This window comes from Amyelois transitella, chromosome 7 (genome assembly GCF_032362555.1).
Source record: "Amyelois transitella isolate CPQ chromosome 7, ilAmyTran1.1, whole genome shotgun sequence".
NCBI lineage: Eukaryota > Metazoa > Arthropoda > Insecta > Lepidoptera > Pyralidae > Amyelois > Amyelois transitella.
In genome coordinates this window covers 3,493,895-3,512,909 of record NC_083510.1, presented here as the reverse complement: position 1 = coordinate 3,512,909, position 19,015 = coordinate 3,493,895, and the positions used below count along the sequence as shown (strand labels likewise).

Below are 19,015 nucleotides of genomic sequence, written 5' to 3'. Positions count from 1 at the left end.
TCAATTTCATCAAAGACATCCACTTAAACATAGGCCTTTGCGAGATTGTCGGTCCTAAGGGAATAAACACATTGTAGCTATATATGTCAGGATATACAAAGTTTTGTAATTGTTACAGATCTGCATAAAAACCGTCCAGGTATCGCTAACATACTCATTTAACTGGCAATAAAATTCAGTTTAATTCACTTTCCTTAAGAGAAAGTTTGCCTATGACCACGATCTTGGATTAAAGTTACCTATACTATACCCAAAATGTAGGCCTGATGCGTTTCTTAATAAACATTAGCACTCTTCGCGCTGAAATTGAACCTAAAAATCTGTGAAAGGTGGACATAATGCACCACCAGTGATACGTATTTTGCGCTTTAGAAAATGCAGCCGCCCTTATCCCGAGCGGCAGGAAATCATAGCGTTAGATACCGTAGCGGTCTGGGCGGCAAGCCGGGCTCCGCACCTTGCCGCCCTCCGGCCCCCTCCACCGCAGTCTACCTACAGCTGCCGACGTGAACGCACGTCAGTTACCGATCCTGCCCGGTATCCGCGCGGGAAACATCATGAATTAAACAGTCACGAAAAAAATTAAAATACTGCATAACAGGGGTTCTGACTCTTTAATAGTGTGTCAGTGAAATTATTTTGGATTTTCTGGACAAAAACAGGAGTTTCGCTTCTAATTTTCTGTTGTCTGAGGTGAGTGTTTTTAATATTTTCAGGTCCGTGTTAAATCCGGCTTCGTAACAGATATGATGAGAGGTAACAACAATAAACATTAGCATATGAAACGTCATAAGTAAACATAGCTATAGTATGTTTACGTTAGTAATACTTTGAAGGTATCGTGCTAAATGAGTGTTTGTAAGTCGTTTTATAGTAAGTAATATGGAGAGATAACGTGCAGTTATAGTAAACTATTCATTACTGTAAATGTGCCTATTCATTAACACACCATGCACGTGTCAGCGTTGTAATGTAAGAAAATTGAAGCGGAATATAATACAGCCATAGTTATAAAGATGTCAAGAATTGTTTAATGATTCACAATTTGCTGTTATTTAATAAGGCAATAAAGAGTTATTTTATTGAAAATATCCACGTTCGCTTAACATATTAACGTTAACAGAAAGGTAGACTACAGAACCTACGGGTTCCCTAACATTCTTCCACAACTGGCCATGAGATTTTAGTCAACGTCTACGATACTCAGACAAAGAATAGATCGTCCCATTACTTTGCCAAAAACCGCACGGCTTGGCTTATCAATGATTTTTCTTCTATGATTTGTATTATCTACATGTAAGAGTACCCACGCTGAACTAATGAGCTTAATTGATAATATTGTTTTTATATGAACCAGAATCTAAATTAAGGAACAAAAGTACTCGTAAATGTACAAGTGGAAAGAAAGAGTATTACCTTAACCCTTACAGGAAACATGCGTCTTAATGTATCGTAACCATTTTTTTTGTGGACGGTGGTGGTATCCGGCAGTGCTGGGTGCTTCCCAGCACTAAACGAAAAAAGAATAGGACCACTCCATCTCTTCCATGTCGTAAAAGGCGACGAAAGGATAGGCAATTCTATCATTAGGCCAAACAGGTGAGCATGGCCTTTCAGTCTTTTCAAGACTATTGGCTTTGTCTACCCCGCAAGGGATATAGACGTTATTAAATGTATGTATGTATCATATTATGGTAAAGTTAAAATCACTAAAACTTAGTAACCTACAAATGGCAAATACGCAGAAGTAAAAGAGATATACGTATGTACCTAGTCCATTAAAATACTAGTCATTATAACCTAGTATGCTGTACCTTTGTTATCGTAACACAAACGAAGGTAAACAAGATAAATTGTAAACTATGCGGGCCAGACGCCGATCTTAGCATCGTAATGTAAAAGCATCTGTTTCTTAGAAATAACGCGTTTACTATGAAAAAGATAACGTATTTTATTTGTATGCAGCCATTCGAGAACTCTCTAAACTAACCTGACCCTCTTTCTATCCTATTGTGGTATAATTTTTTCTTGTCCATAGAATTTTTATTTGTAGTTTCAGTAGTTGACATGGGTCTAAAAATGTCATAAATCAAAGATTAACGGAATTTCTTAGGAAACTAAATTATCAAAACGAAATGTAGCAAGAAACTGAGTATTCTTGGCGCAAACAAGATCTGCTAGAAAATCTTCCACAACAAAGAAAAACTAAACTAATGATGTTCCAGCTTTCGCTAGCGCATGCTTCAATCAACACAGGACTTTTAATACAAAAGGTTGCGGTATTTTCTTAAGAAAAATAACAATATAAAACGGACACTCAAAATCAATTTCAACTAGAGATACTTACTTAATCAAAAAAATCTGTATTTTATTAGGGAATAGAACGAAAACTCCCAATCATCTCTTTTATACTATATATCTTAAATAAAGCTACAAAGAAGCTATATCTAAGGGCCGTGATAAATGTGCTTATATTGACATCATGTCACTTCTTCAATTACGAAGTACGAACAACAACGCGACAGTGAAGCACTCAGAGGATTTTATGAAATTTTCCCGAAAATAGGAAAAACTGGTCGTAAGCTTGTCTAAACGAATTTTTGAAAAGCCAGTCCTTAGATAAAACTGTAATTTGTCTATTCTGTTGAAAGAATGAAACATTTTCTAGTTTGGTCAAACCAAATGTTTGTGTTTGTAAGAACAAGGCGCAATAACGGCTATTTCGACTTTGCATTTATATGAGCAACAAGCAAAATCTACCAAAAGCTGTGTTGCTGGAGGTCTTACATGAAAAATTATGTTTGTGTGTTATTTATCTTCTTAAATCAGAATAAACAGAAGAGTAGAAAAACACGAAAAGACAGAGTATGCTAGGTGCTTCTCTTCTCGTGCATTTTGTAAAAGAAAAAGAAAGAACCACACATATTTCTCTTTTCGATTCATAAATTGTCAAATTATGCCACTCCGAACGCCCTATGCAAGATGTTAGCTAGTACAAAAAGAGTGCGGAATCGTCTTGAAAGCACGAGACATACATGTTGTTGCTAGATAAGCCTTACGTCACTTTATCCTACTGTCATCTCCAGCATCAGCACCCTCGAATGTTCTGCCATAGGTTATAGATTAACAATACAAGATTTCGACCTAAAATGCTGATGAATGATGATGAATTAATAATTAACTGAGGGTGTAAATGGGGACACACAAAGGAGAGAGTATCAACAAAGTGCTCTTGTGTAAAGGAAAATTTATTAAATTTCGTAACGTATAAAATATAATTTCAGTTATTAATTAAATCTGCCAGTAATGTAATCGCGATGAAAAAGAAACAAAAGCCAATATTGAAACAAAATATAGACGGAATTAAACAATTGTTTAACATCCGTTTATTTTTGAAATATTTTTGTACAATATTTTTTTAAGCGTTCGAGAATCTGATATTTAATCCAATTTGGTTTTTCAGGCCGATAAATAAAAAGGTTTGGTGTAAAATTTTTGTGTTTAGCATTTGTGTCTTTTTGGTTCGCATTTGTGCATGCGAATGAATGTCTGCTAAATCAAAAAGCTAAAGAAGCTGAGAAGTAGTTATACTTTTTAGATTTAATTCAGACATCAGTAATTCGAGTCTAGTCTCTTTTCCGTGCAGGAGTGACAAATCGCACCTTGAAATAGGACCACTCTTTTTATATATGCTGCTTTAAAAATGTAATATTCATAATATGAAGCTTTTTAATCAATCATTCATTAGGTACATAATTTACTAGCGACCCGCCCCGGCTTCGCACGGGTGCAAAATTATAAATGTTATTATACATAAAAACCTTCCTCTTGAATGACTCTACCTGTTACAAAAAACCGCATCAAAATCCGTTGCGTAGTTTTAAAGATTTAAGCATACAGACAAACAGACTAAAATAGCGACTTTGTTTTATACTATGTAGTGATTAAAATAAAACTACGGACAGATTATCTACTTATATTTCGTAACAGACAAAACCAAAATATAATTACTGGTTTAAATAAATTTTTAAATTGCAATCTACAAAATGTTATTTATTTTGTGTAATGAAACTTCCAGCACAGTGCACTGCAATATACGTGTTTCAAATAACAGTTTTCATATCCGGCCGAAACGCATTCGCACTATAAACAGCTTTGAAGTAAATGATTCACCATGTCAGAATTTACACAGATCACTCAACCATATTTTGTTGCACTATATCTGTAAAGGCTTGTGCAGATGAGAAGTATTTACAAAGTCACAAAGCTATAGAAACGTCACGTGAATCTCATAAAAACTAATAGAATAATATATACAGCATACATTTTAGTTTATTTTTTTCAGTCTATAAAAAAACTGCTTTCTAATCTCAATTTCAAAAACTAATTTTCAAAAAAATTACTTATATTCACGATAAAGGTTCGTGCACACGAAACTAGTTATCGATCAAGCAATTTGCTAAAAAGCTATGACTACAAAACTTATGACAAAAAAGGCAAAATTTCATTACTGCTGATGAACGGTAGCCCTCATTTAAGTCTTCTGTCACCTGATTGAAATCTAAGGATACAATGTTACGAAAGTTCTTTAAATTTATTGCCTCACAGTAACGTGCCCAAGAGACTGCTAGCATTGCCACGAAAATGGCAATATAAAGAATTAAGAGTCATATTTTAGAACTGAATCCGAAAAGATTACACATTTCTGCCATCTGAACTATCGCCGTTATCTCGATTCGTAAATATTTTAAATCAGGAAAACAGAATAAAAAAACAAGACAGTATTTTCATAACGCCGCTTCAAATGCGAAGACATAATCTATGCTTGTATTCTGATTCGGGGGCACGAACGTTTTATGGGAACATTATTAGGCAATAAACAATCACAAGAGCGTAAAAACAATTCTTTGTTCCCCGCTATATGGCAACACACAAATTGTTTACTCGTCTCTACAGTTTCATGAACAGATGAAATAAAAGTTTATTAGCAAATAATCTAAAGATATAACAAAAGTATGACATTTTTGAAATCTGTACAAAAGTATGAAATCGTTTGCACTAATTTATTGCAACTCAGATATTTTCTCAAGTTACAAGTAATCGCAATACAATTCAGGATCCATGGTCAAGGATTTATCCCGGGCTTCTCTTCAGAGTGGTGAGGATATAATTGGAATTATATCCGAAAAACTATCGTTGTTTCGCGTTTTTTTTACGACGTGAAACGGAAACAGCCATTGTTTTTCGCGCGATGAAAACGGAGTCTCGCGTGTTATACTACGGGGGCAGCAATTGGCTTTACAGTTGTCAAGACAACATGGGATTTGGGAACTTTTTAAGGTCAGAGTTCTGCCTATCACCAACCTGCCTTGGATTTCACTTTAACTGTTTAGTTAAAAAAGGCTAACTTGAATATTCAAAATAAAGGGTTTGCAGCAACCTCTCTCTCATTTTATACCCTCCTCGATCCTCGGATTCCACTTTCAAATTGTAAATTTTTGACCTCCTCCTCCAGTCGTTAAGTCCATTGGCTCTCTTTGGGATATTATCTAAAAGTACATAATATATTTCTTTTAATTAAAAGCGTAGTAAAAAAAGCAGTAACTTTTCTTTCAAAGGAACTAACAATTTAAAAAATGTTAGTTGCAAAAGCGTCACAGAAATTTTTTTCCACTTCACGCCTTTAAAAGATTCAAAAATGTCATTGCATTAACTGTAGTTGTATTGTCTCGTTTTTCTATTGTTTGACAAAAGTATATTATTTTTATTCATATTTCTGCGCCAGTTTCCAAATTTAATAAAATCTATCAAAAAACTTTCTACTTTCTTTGTTGTTGTGTGTAACCAAGTGTCTAAATAATAATGGTTTCAGTGGAATTATATCAGCATTATATAGTACTACATTTCGCCCGCGACTCTACACGCGCGATGTGTTCACTCCGTTCTGCACAATATAGTAATGCAAAATTTAATGAACATTTGTTCAGTGTATAAAAGGTGGACTAAGAATAAATATACTTTTAAATTAATAATATTAGTAAGGTTATGCTAATACTTTGCAATATTAGATGGTTAAAAGCAAAAAAAAGGTGAAACGTCTAATAATATATCCCAGTGGTCTTTGTTAGGGATTAAAAGCCTAACGCAATCGCTAGGATTAGCGCATTTTTATCACTGTTCGCGCTTGACATTAACCCACTTTTTTGGTCGAATATCAAAATCTGTATGAGCTTCGTCTAAAGAATAAAGTAAAGAGGAATCAGAAGGGTAATTTATAGTTAATCATGTTTTTGGACAATGTCTATTTTAACTTATATATACATAATATCTTCTTCCTCCTGGCTCTAGTCCCGCTTGCATCCTCACCACTCTCGAGAGGAGCCCGGGGTATGCCTTTGACTATGATTCTGGATTGGTTGTGTCAGGTTTTTACACAAAGTGACTCCCATCTGACCTCCGCAACCTTAGCAGGGGAAGGAACTGACCCGTATTGGATCGATCACGGTTACAAATTAAGTTGCCTGAATGTGCAGGTTTCCTCACAATGTTTCCCATCACCTTAAGAACATCGGTTAGTATTAAAACTTGGAGTGGACATAGCGAAAACAAATTCATATATATATATATATATATACAATAATGAGTTCAATTCATTAATTTTCACTTGAAGTCTTTTCTGCATTTTTTTTAATTTGTGCCTTCAATTTGTTTTGACTCGCGGAATGTTCCTCCGACGCCACTCGTGTCGTCACATCGGCGGAAGTACGTATCATTGTCATCACGAGATGAAAACTAGGGCAATATAATATCGGTGAAAGATACGACTATCTGTCGCATTTAAATATGTGACGATCTCGTGAAAAACATATCAAGTTTTCATCGCCGCATATTAATATTTGGTGGTAAACTATATTTTCAATTTATTTATACACGAAAAATTCCTAGTGTTTTATAAAAATATATGTAGTAAGAAACTAAAGTTCAGCTATAAAACAAAAGAATAAAGATAGCAAAGAAAAGACATAAAGTCTGCTAGCTACTTCTCTTCTGCTTCTGTTATCCCATATGTTTTAGGCTTGAGATTCTTTTGCAGCCGATGGACTAGCATAGAAACCTATCACTATTAGAACAAAATAGAATAGATTTATTTTCAATATTCTATACAAGGTATCACTTATTGACGTCACATCACTTAAATCTAATTATAACTACTACCGCTTCCAAAGCGCTTGTGTAGAAGAGGCGGCGGCACAAACTACACTGCAACACACTTATTTGAATCTCAGTTCTATTATTAAGCCCTTAAACTGAATGTGGCCTTCCAGTCTTTTCTAGACTATTGGATCTGTCTACCTCGTAAGAAATTTATATGTGATCATTTGCATTTTACTTCAGTTTATAGTCACAAAATTCGTATTCTCAAGAATAAAAATAGTATTTTTAACATATATCAGTCATATAGGTTAACTAGACAATGTAATTTTTGCAATGCAAATGCAGCGCATAGACGAGTCATTACATAATTTTACGTGCCTAAGTATTTTTGGATGTATTTTATTCGATTGTTTGTAATATTTTTATTGCACAGAAATTTACACAGTTACAAGAAATAGTACAAAGTTATAAAAGAAATAAATGACATGAAATAGCGGACTTATCCCATGAAGCGATCTCCTCCAATCAACCGGCAAACAATAAAGAAACAATAAGCAATTCCTTTGGTCATAACACATTTCAAAAAGAAGCAGAGATTGTGTACTTACCACATTATTATTTTTTTTAAATATATACGGGATAAATTAGACTGATTGAGTTAGCCTAGAAGTAAGTTCGAGACTTGTGTTACGAGATATTAACTCAACGGTACTATATTTTATAATAAATACTTATATAGATAAACATCCAAGACCCAGGCCAATTAGAAAAGGTTTTTTTCTCATCATGCCTTGGCCGGGATTCGAACCCAGGACCTCCGATATCACAGCCAAGCGTACTACCGCTGCGCCACAGAGGCCGACATTTTTTAAATTACATAAAAGTAGCTTATGCTTGTGCCTTAGGTACACTTAGTCATAGGAATAGCGCTCAGATATAATACGGTTTCCTTTCGTCCTTCTTATTCTATGTGTGTGCAAAATAATATCGTAATTGGTCAATCATGTATATTTTATAGTTATTTTTAATATCAATAAATTTTAGATAACCAAGTTATTAAAGCTACGAGTAAGAAAGGTAACAAATATTACCCTTTGCCATAACGTTAAGTATAGATATTTAATATAAAAATTCCATAATTATATAACAATGAACTGTGTGTTAGTCTTCGCAGTAATAAACATCTATGCTTGCACGTTTTTAACCCGTATCATTAGGAAATATGTACATCATCACGACCTAATTCACTTCGTTGATATTAGCGCGTAGGTTTACGCGTAGGGGTAATGCGAGTACTTATCACATAGCAATGATAAACTTGGTTATATCACGATATACGTAATGTAATATTTGCTTGATTTCAAGGCTGTCGGTATCTTAAACACAGAATCTGTCTTTATTTACTCGTCTCTCAAAGCGATTACCGTATGACGTATTGCAAAGAATTTGAGGTCTTTTCTGTTGCTGACGTCATTCGCACGAGGTTTGTAATTCATAACGAATCCTCTTTTATCCTACCTGTTTTTAGTTGACGTGAAAATTAAGGATTTTTGTGTGAATACTCCTGATGGGTAAACGAAGCCAAAAGTCTTCAAATATTGAATTTTAGTAATAATGATAAAATGTATACTCTTCTATAATATTATGATTTTTGGGGTCCGATTAATATGTCTACCCTGTTATAGATATACACGTGCATAAAATTTATAACATATTTAAGTAGTATTAAAACATAACGCGTGCGATTTAGGTCAGAAATTTCCTTTCTAATACGTTTCGGAGAACCCCTAAACATTATTTTCCTGCGATATTCCTCGTCTCAATAACTCTTCAGTTCGGCTCTTGGCACCGTGCAAATTCAACAATCGACTTTGCAGAAGTCCCTTTATGTAAAATGACCCCTTGGAACTTTTTGTTCTGTAGACGTGACCTTTGACAAAAGTGTATTCAAATTTTTGGGTGTAAATAAGTTTTTTACAAAAGGAAAACGAACAAAGAAACAGCTTCGTCTTTGTGATAGATACCTATACAATAATTTTCTGTGAAGCTTGATTTTTACAATGAAGTATTAAAAGTGAAATGAAAGAAACACCTTTTTTGCTAGTAACTCGATGAAGAAGACTATTTTATTAAACGTACACTACGTACATAAAGACAATGTAGATGATGCAAAAGAAGTATGCAGGGATCGTGGCAAGTGAAAAGATGAAGTTTGCCTAAGCCTCCTAGTATTTCTTGCCAAAACTACTCAAGACAATACTAATGAAATTTTCTTCAAAACATAAATAATGTATGTTATGCACGAAACCAATGTAAGTAATAGACGTGCTTTCCTTTCCGTTCTACCTGCAATTGGCTGCTTTCCAAAACGAATACGGCATTGCTGCACTAATGCGTTAGAAATGTACGTGTAATTTTTTTCTCTACCTAAGGTAAACATCTTGATACGTCTTTTAATAAAAAAAATGCATTTATTCATCAATTTATATCCAAAAAAGACAAAAGTAAATGGAAAAAGCGATGGACATTTGGTGTTACATACATACATACATACATACAATCACGTCTATATCCCTTGCGGGGTAGACAGAGCCTACAGTCTTGAAAAGACTGATAGGCCACGTTCAGCTATTTGGCTTTAAGATAGGATTGAGATTCAAATAGTGACAGGTTGCTAGCCCATCGCCTAAAAGGATAATCCCAAGTGTGTGTGTATCCCATTTGGTGTTACCTAATTTGAAAAACATTAGTCCGTCTTTTTTGTTCAAAATACAAATATTTTTATATAATGTGTGAAAATATTGATAAATAGTAGGTAAAATGTTTCATTAGCAAAGTAAAATAAAACTAAATTAACTTTATATCGAAAATTGAAATTTCTTATCTACAAACCTATTTTGGTTTGGATTAATATGAGTACCTACACAATATCGATACCAGTCTAATTGATTACCATGATAAATTCGTCATGGCAACACTATGTCCCAAACGAAAAAACGTTTGGTAGTTAGTAGGTTCATTTCATTGAATTCTTCAACACATATACATATATATATATATCTTTATGGACAGTATACTTCCAGCAGGAATACAATATATACATATATTCTTGCTGTGTGTGCATATATATATTTATATATGCATATATATGCATATATGCATATATATATATATATGCACACACAGCAAGAATATACTGTCCATAAAGATCATTGCGAAATTTTATTTTCATCCATTTTCACATAACGGCATCCCCTATGGAGTAAATAAAGACAATTATTGTTTCAAAGAGACTGAAACGCTACGACAGGAGACAATTAAATTTATGTTCAAATAAGTAATTAAACTATACAGCAAAAGCTAATATATATTTATGTTCAAATTACTTAATCAAATTTGTGTTTCTCAAAGGCATTCACAGCTCCTAGAATCTTGGTTGATCGCGAGTTAATAATAAATGTGCTATCTTGATCCCTAGGCTATATTGGGATGCAAATCCGTTCTCAGATGTAATCCGATTCTATTCAGAGTATCTGAACTTCGGCCTGCTGATAAGATTTACGAACCTACTTGTTACAGATTGCTAGTAATATTGTGACTTGTGAGAATCCGCTTGTAGGAATAGAATTTCAGAATTGAAATTTATATGATGATATGATGGTTATATTAACGCTTACAGAAAAATATTTGAATTATTTTTATTTACGCCAATAAGCAATAACTTACATACATACAACCGCGTCTTTATCCCTTACGGGGAGACAAAGCCGGGCCAAGAGTCTCAGAAAGACTGAAAGGTTGCGTTCAGCTGTATGGCTTTCGTATAAAAATAATCAATGCAGTCGTAGTTAAAAAAAATATGTTACATAGTTACTTTAACCTATTTACAGTATCAAAGCAAAGAGAGTGATACACATAAACGATTATATTAATAAGGGAAAAATAAAATCCTGGTCCATGAAAAAACCATTACAATTTGTAGAACAAATCGAGTTTATCTCACGAAATTCGAAGATTTAGTATTTTCTATTTCCAAAGAAAAACATTAGAATGTCAAGCAAGCGGTGTTCAGAGCCTCTATTTGTTTAGGATCCAATCTCGACACGCCTTATTGAAAAAAGTTTTCTTCAAAGGCAATCCTAAATTAAACTCTAAACTTACTCTTGCCTCATTACCATAGACTTAAATGGACGTTTCAAGGAATTAGCTTTCTTTAAAAAATATCACTTAATATTATCATGTAGCCGATGTAGTAGTCCGACTAGTTGCGGCTTTTTGACCGTGCGAGTTATGCCAATTGGGCCGAAAATCATTTTTTGTATGTTTATAACGCGATAACTCTAGAACTGTTGATATTGATCAAATTTCAAATGTATATGGGATCTATCAATTTATTTTTTTAATTCTTAAGGCATCAAAGTCGGTCAAGTAGTTTTTGAGATATACACAATTTCGTAAATAATAAAAGTGTTCGCGAGGTTTAAGTTCATGGCGAACGCCTAGTGAAACTAAGAGTCTCCCTATAAAAAATATAGTCGTAAATACTCATATTACTAAAAAAAAACTACCCAAATCAGTGGACCTTTGCTTACACAGGTTCTTTCGGATAACGAAAATAAGGTTCCTTCGATTAATTTCATTGGAGATAAAACTGCAGGACATAAAGCTTTATACACATGAATATACCTATTTGTGTTCAAGCATAAATCCTGACACAAAATTATAGAAGTGGAGGAAAAAACTCAACCCCAATTAGTACCCCATAACGGCAAGGCATTTCCTTTTTTAAATGTCTCCGTTATCGACTTTTTCTAATTATAATATATAAATTGGTACAATCAGAAGATGAAAATAGCAAGCGTAATCACAAAATAACGTTATCTCTTTACAAGCTCGGAAATCTTCGTAATTTAATATTACCCTGTTCTCAGTCCAAGATATAATTTATTTGGTCCAATGAAAGGTTATTTGACATTTTTCCTACTCGGATTGGTCAATTTAGGGTCGCCTGTTTCTTTGACAACCATTACAGTAATTTCATTTGGTGTTAGAAAATTGTATCATTCGCGTTTCATTAAACTAGATGGTCGATAAAGTAAGCTTTGCTATGAAACGTGGTCGATGGATGTGAAACTGCCATGCCCTTATTTGAAACGTCAAATTCCTTTTTAGTAGTACTAGTGTTTGTCTACTGAACTACTCTGAGAACTGAAAATAATATATCACTACACTGGGCTTAAATCAATAATCCTATGAAATTATTTAGAGTAATAGTTAAAAGTTCCTTCTCAAGACACGATCTGGAATATTTTCTGACAAGCTACGCCTCGAGGTTTTGTTCCTGTAGGAATTTCGGGATAAACATCGTTATTCAAGGCTACATTCTAACCGTGTCTCAAATTTTATCAATATCCGTGCAGTAGATTTTGCATGTCAGAATAACAAACATACATCCACACATTCGTACAAACGTTTACATTATAATATTATTATGATGATGATCAGACTTTGAAAACATAATATCTATGAAAGATTTTTACAAAGGTCTTGGATAAGCGACAATCACAAGAGCGCGTTAAAAGCTAATAGGGGTAGCTAACAGAACCATTCAGCTATTCATTGGCGGAGTTCACAAAAGCAATGATATATGAATTATTATTAACTACCATATTGAATTGGGTACAACTATAATAATAAGGTAAAGGAATTAATAAATAAATATCATTCATTCTATCATGTCTATATTTCAGAGGTGTAAGCAGAGACAACATATTTCCGTTTTTTAATAAGAATATCAGTGAACTTTTTTGGCGAACAAATTCGCGGGCAAAAGCTACTGAACTATGTAATAATTAAGGAAATTCCCAAAAAGGAGACCAAGACCCCAGACTAGTTCAATGTGTTACGATCTAAAATAGTTGCCGTCTATCCCGGCATCCGATGCGCCCTGCATTATTGATGCGACTGCCGGCTCTCACTTATTTATACACGACCCTATTCCCTCTTTCCGAAACTCCACCCGACACCCAATTTCCTAATACACGATATTACCAATTCAATGTGCTGCAATGAATTAAGTTATTTTCGATTGTAAATTTTCTTACTTCAAATAGTTTGTGTCTAGTTTTTTAATGAATTTAGAGGTATTTCGTTCCTCTGCATTGACCAAAATTTTAAATATGGACGAAGCGTAATAATTTGGATGGTACTTGAAAAGAAGAGAGATGAAAAGCCTCTGCCGACATCTCGAGAATGAGAAGTAGTTACTCTTTCTATTTTCTACCACGGCATCCAAAATAGTCAAAACCAAAGGATGAAATAATCGGCTGTCCCGATGTCACAATAGCTATAAAATTGCAATACTTCAGTAAATATAGAATTCAAAACACCACAAGAATATTCTAAAACCCAAGCAGATTTTTATCGCAATTTTATACTCGGGCATCATTTATTACTCCCTTATCGATTTCAAACAACAATAAAAGAGGGGCCGAATGGAAAAAGGCTGGTAATACAATGGAGTCTGACCTCACGGATTTAACGAAATCTTTCGGCTGGAAAACCAACAATGCCGCGCTAAGACAAACGGCTTTTGAGATTTGAATTCGTAATCTCCATTTGGCTATGTCATACTTCCAAAATGATTCTTATTTATATTTCATTGTAAAAATTACAATTTAAAGTAAAGTACAATAAGCAGACTTAAGGCTAATAGCATTATCTAAGTCTACCATCGGGTAAAGCAGAAAACTCTTGTGTGGGTGATAATAAATAATGTTTACTTACTATATGTACTATAAACCTATACTAAACATACTTATAAACTATACTATCTTTATATTTTTTCAGCAGATTACATACAGATATCATTTACTGTCTCATTTCTGAGTGAGAAACAAGTAGACCACATGTAACTTAAAACCGGCGCTGCTCGGAGAAGCTTGAACGGAATCGGGAAGAAGAAGCTGTTGCAGCAAAGGGATTTAAATAGAAACATGTACGTTGAAAAGGTATTGCAAGGGTAAATCTGTTAGAGGAACGTGTCTTCTTTTTAGTCCTTGTCATAAAGTTATACCACCATTAGTAAAAACTACTAGCGTCTCTATATTAAACAATCTACACGATATATGAAATGAAGAATTATTTCTGTGTGAAAATGTAAAAGTAGAATGACAGAAAACAAACTTATAGTTAATTAAATTAATTACGAGGAAATACTGAAGAGAAAACAACGTTTAAACAACTTGACATATTTCTACTGGACAAAGGAAACTTGTAGTAAATAGAATTAAACTTGAACATTCTTAAATTAATTATTCAGTTGACTTGAAGTAACAGAAGGTTTTTAAAGCCGACTTGAAACAGTTTTTACCTTAATAGAAGTGCTTTTGTATTTCCAGAAAAAAAATTAAATTCATGTAAAACAGAAATGTTGTTGCAAATTGTAATAACGCTTTTTCTACCCCGAGAGAGAGACTGTCGGCTCTGTCTACCCCGCAAGGGATATAGACGTGACAATATGTATGAATGTATGTATGTAGTATTCATTCTTTTCCTCTTCCACTTTTACTCTTTGTTTAAACTAAGAACATATATAAAATGAAACTAAATCGAAACGTTAAAAATACAATAACAGTTAAATTATAAAATTAATAAAAATTACTCGTTTGAATCATAAAAATGACAAGAACTGACCACAAAGTAAAACATCTAAAAGCTTGCATTGATCGACATTCTCGCAACAACTTTAAAACTGTTTTACTTAAAAACAAAAGAAAAATAGCCTAGTTGAAGCCAAAATAAATTGGTTAGCCCTCGTCAATCACGACTAAAGTTCGTTACTATTAATTCTTAAGTGGTTTTGTTTGAGAAAAGTTCAGAACAATTTCTTTGCGCCGTCCTTTTCCAACCGATCGAACATGAAGGGTCCTTCTCCCTTATCGTAACATTACATCATTAAATAATCTGGGAAAGGCTTTCTCGACTTTGATGTTCAGTTTTGAGAACCTCGCAATTTGGTTTATTGGACTAATATCGTTCGATTGGGCTATAGAAGGTCTACGCTCGGGTAATATATGTTCGGTTTTCATTTGGGTAGGTTTAATTAAGTATTTGAGTTACTGAAGTTATGAGTATAGAGTAACATTTTGGAATTATTTTTATTCCAAATTGATAAGGCATGTAATTTCCATCACATCTGATGGTAACTGACAACAAAGACAAAGTTGTAACGTGCCTATCCAAGAGATTCTAATTTATACTACTTTTTAATTTACGCGGACAGTATTTGTCTAGGAATATAGATGCAGGCAGTTCAGCACCTTAGCTACTCAGACCAAAAAGAAACTACAGAAGCGTTTAATTTGACTCTTATTGATATTTCAGTGACAATAGAGTGAAATCCTTGCGCGATGGAGGATTGGTGAAGGTTCTCAGTTCAAAGAGTGCCTTTACACCCTCTCCAAAATAGATCAATACAACATTAACCGTCATCTAAACCGCTAATATTGCGACTATAAATTGAGCCGCCATAATCTTCTAATTACGTTCAGACGAGTAACTGACAATAACGCGCAGACACTTATCTCCGTTAACGATCTTCTAGAAACGGGACGGATGCAGTGCCATTATGGAAGAAGTTATTACCGGCACGAGTGCGTATGAATACATACATACAAGCATGTCTAGATCCCTTGTGGGGTAGACAGAGCCAATAGTCTAAAAAAGACTGATAGGCCATGTTTAGCTGTTTGGAGATTCAAATAGTGACAGGTTGCTAGTCTGTCGCCTATAAGAAGAATCCCAAGTTTATAAGACTATCCCTTACCCGCCTTTTACGACATCCATGTGAAAGAGATGGGGTGGTATTATTCTTTATTTTGTAATGGTGTCGAAAACCACACGGGCGGCGCAAGAATCTCGGACTTAAAGTATTAAAATAATACCTACATAATAATCTCAAAAAACCGTTGCTTCTTTATTTCTTACGAAGCAGGTATAATTTAGAAAAATAATCTCATGGGTTGTATATTATCAACCTACAGAACTATGTAAGACGTAATTTGAACGCTATTTGTGATAGCATTTATTATGTCTTGCCTTTAACATCTCACTGATAATAAAATTCAAGGGTTTCATTACCTTGAATGATAACATCATGAATTCAAGGGTTTTTCTATGTACTTTTAATATTTGCATAGTCAAACAAAATCTTGAACCTAAGTTTTACGTTACGTTGTCATATCCTACTAATATTATAAATACGAAAGTTTGTGAGTATGTCAGGATGTCAGTATGGATCTTTGTTATTCTTTCACGCAAAAACTACTGAACCGATTACGACGAAATTTGGTATGTAGTTGAAGACCCAGAATAACATATAGGCTACTTTTAATCCCGGAGTTCCCGCGGGATTGATAGGGTTTCCATGCGAACGAAGTCGCGGGCGGCCTCTAGTAAGGTATATATTTAGCTAAGTATAATAATCGGTATACATTTTGGTTACCTATATTTATTAAATATTAGAATTAAACAACTATCGATAAAAATTCAACAGCATTGTGATTTCGGTTTCAAGTAATCCAAGATGAGTTTTCTAGTAGACTTTATGTCAATGTTTATTCATGCAATTCATGTAAGTCTGTTGACTTACTTAAGAAGTATGTAACTTAACCCAAGCGTAACCGAGTGGTAACCTTCTTTTATGATATATTTTACATGGTATGCAAATACTGATAATTATATATTTCTTATTGTTAAACATTCGTACATTTTTATAACAGTAATAGGGAATTATAACGGTCTAATCTTCTAAACGGATCCACTCTTCATTATTATTAGTTTTGTCCTATCTGATCCATTCTGAAATATTTTCTGTTATACCCGAAGGGGTATGAAGAGTGGGGACGGGGGATCAGAATGGAATAGTAAATTATTAAAATATAATAGATCCAATAGGGTATAAGATTTTGGGGATCATAATTAACTCGTAATAGGTAATCTAATTTAGTATCATAGGCACAGGTTTTAAGCATTGTTTTAAGCCAATATAATTTATTTACATTTTTATTTAGAAAATAAAAAGATACATTAAATTAATACGTCTTTAATCAAACATCCTGCTCATTTTGATCGCTTGATTTCTTTTCAAATATTAAGGTAAATTATTTGTAGCTCATCTCATACATTTGTATTTATCGCCACACTTAGCTTTTAGTTTATCAGAGTGTAAATAGAAAGTGCCTTGAAGAATATCTGTTATTTCTAGTTTGCGTGTTTCACTAAATATTGACATAACATACTTACATACAACTGGTGTTGTCTATATCTCAATTTTTATCATGAAGCCATTCAGCTGAAGGTCTTTCGAGTATTTTCGGGACTGTAGGTTCTATCAGTTGTTACAATAATAAAAAAAATCAAATTTTCAATCCACCTTAGAAATGAGGTAGCGATATACCTATGCATTCTAAAAAAGATTTTGTTTAAAATATAATGGAGAGTCTCCATTAGGTTCTAAATAAAATCTTCCTTGATACTCGTAGACAATGACATGATAAAATACGTTGTTAAAAGGCTTAAATAAATAAATACCAACAGTTGAATTCGGATTCACAAATTGCTAGCCTATTGCCTTACAGAATATGTAAGTTAATTTGCAGTAATCTTTTGCGATCTGCGCAAGAGTTGAAGTTTATATGTATTAAAAAAATGCCCTGTGATTCCCGACATTTTAGAGTAGGACCACTCAATCTCTTTCCCAGGAATGTCGTATAAGGCGACTAAGGGATAGGCTTATAGATGGAAGGGATGGGCTAGCAACCTGTCACGATATGAATCTCAATTCTATCATTAAGCCATACAGCTGAACGTGGCCTTTCAGTCTTTTCAAGACTTTTGGCTCTTGTCTACTCCGCAAGAGATATACACGTGATTATTTGTATGTACTTCACTACCAGACATAACAAGAATTCTAAATAAGATACTAAAGAACATTAATCGAATGAACAAATATCACACAGAACATCAACTCACCAATGTGTACACGATGTGGTCACATTAATGAATCACTGATGCTTATCCGAGTCAAATGAAAAATAAAGGTTTGATTTAGATCACAAGCTAGCCGTTAATATATCAAAGATAAAAAAAATAGAAGAGAGCATTGCGAATAAACATCCTACCGATGTGAAAACCATGTAAGCCTTTTCGGTCAATTTAATCAAATTACTGAGTCTTTTTACGAGATGAAAATTAACTTATGCATTATTTCTATCATGGGCTAATGACATGTTCATCAAAATGATGAAAATCAGAGAAAAAATTGTTAATAAAACATCGCGCCAATGTGAAAACCATGTAAGCCTTTTCGGTCACCTTAATCGAATTACTGATGCTTATCTAAGCGAGATACGAAGCATCGTCGGCTGAGCTGCCCATTGGGCTGTGAACGTAGGAGCTCATACAATAGAGCGACCAACTTAATTGTCAAGGCAATTAGACCCTTCCTTTAATCGGCGATACCGCGTTACGATAGCAAACTAGTTAGTGAATAACGTTATGGTAATCTATGACATGAATATGCAGGGCAAATAATGTTTTATGCGGTCTAGATGTTCAGTAACATTTTAAATTTCAAAGAATGTCTTAGGTAGAAACTAAACCTGCATATGTAATCAGTTTTATAATATTTCTGAAACAAGGTAAATATGAGAGAGAAGTCGATTGATTATAAGTTATGTAAAATTTGTCACTCATAGTTAATTCTTTATGTGAATAATACTTGTATAATGTAAACCTTTCTGCTTCGATGATCCATGTGATTTGTGTCCTCTAGGGTTACAAGCACTGACCTGAAGTA

The 19,015-nt window shown here is 33.8% G+C and overlaps 1 protein-coding gene across 1 annotated transcript in view; it reads left to right on the top strand.

The window, feature by feature from the left end:
- The first annotated feature begins 501 nt into the window (after positions 1–501).
- The window catches only part of LOC106141651 (protein qui-1), an 89,144-nt gene continuing 70,630 nt past the window's right edge, over positions 502–19,015 (top strand). The window contains exon 1 of the mRNA XM_060945169.1: positions 502–693. The gene's annotated coding sequence lies outside the window, so the exon portion shown is untranslated. The remainder of the gene's footprint in view (positions 694–19,015) is intronic.